Here is an 877-nt window from a genome sequence, read left to right on the forward strand (position 1 = left end):
AGCGATTTCTCATCAGCCACCCCCCTCCACCCTCTGACCCTTCCGAATTTCCTCTGTCATTCCACACTCTACTTCCATGTGGACACATTATTTAGCTACCACTTAGAAGAGGGAACATGTGGTATTTGTTGTCTGTGTCTGAGGTGTTTCACTTAGGATAATGGCCTCCATTTCCACCTATGTTGCAGTAAAATACATTTCATTCTTTTTTTATGGCTGAAAAACCATCCTACCCCACATTCTCACCTCTCCCTTTTCCCTCATCTTTTTCCTTTTTTTTTTTTTGAGCCAGGGTCTTGCTCTGTTGCCCAGGCTGGAGTGCAGGGGCATGATCACAGCTTGCTGCAGCTTCGAACTCCTGGGATCCAGTGAGCCTCCCACTTCCCTGGTCTTTATCAGAGCCAAACCCTGCAGGATTAGCAAGTAGACAAAGTACATGCTGAGGCACCAACAAAGAAGGACAACACAGGGTGCTCGCTTCGGCAGCACATATACTAAAATTGGAACGATACAGAGAAGATTAGTATGGCCCCTGCGCAAGGATGACACGCAAATTCGTGAAGCGTTCCATGTATATATTTTTTAATTTAAAAAAAAAAAGGACAACACAGCAAATAAGCATCATGGAACAGGGGAAGAGCAGTTATTTTTTAATACAAATTTGCAATTAAGTTTACTGCAATGAAAATAATTTAGAAAGAGTTTAATTTTAACGTTTATATACTTTTATTTTGAAAAATTTTCAAACCCATTTTGTATTCCTTATAGGATGGAAACTGCCTCCTTTTTTTTTTTTGAGACGGAGTCTTGCTCTGTTGCCCAGGCTGGACTGCAGTGGCGGGTTCTCGGGTCACTGCAAACTCCACCTCTCAGGTTC

At 42.3% G+C, this 877-nt stretch overlaps 1 non-coding gene across 1 annotated transcript; it reads left to right on the top strand.

Annotated features, from left to right (window-relative positions):
- Nucleotides 1-470: 470 nt before the first annotated feature.
- On the top strand, nt 471-577 carry LOC119473044. Its single transcript, XR_005202215.1, has one exon. It is a non-coding gene; the product is annotated as a U6 spliceosomal RNA (small nuclear RNA).
- The last annotated feature ends 300 nt before the right edge of the window (nt 578-877 follow it).

The sequence above is a fragment of the Cebus imitator genome, unplaced genomic scaffold (genome assembly GCF_001604975.1).
Source record: "Cebus imitator isolate Cc_AM_T3 unplaced genomic scaffold, Cebus_imitator-1.0 Scaffold129, whole genome shotgun sequence".
Taxonomy (NCBI): Eukaryota; Metazoa; Chordata; class Mammalia; order Primates; family Cebidae; genus Cebus; species Cebus imitator.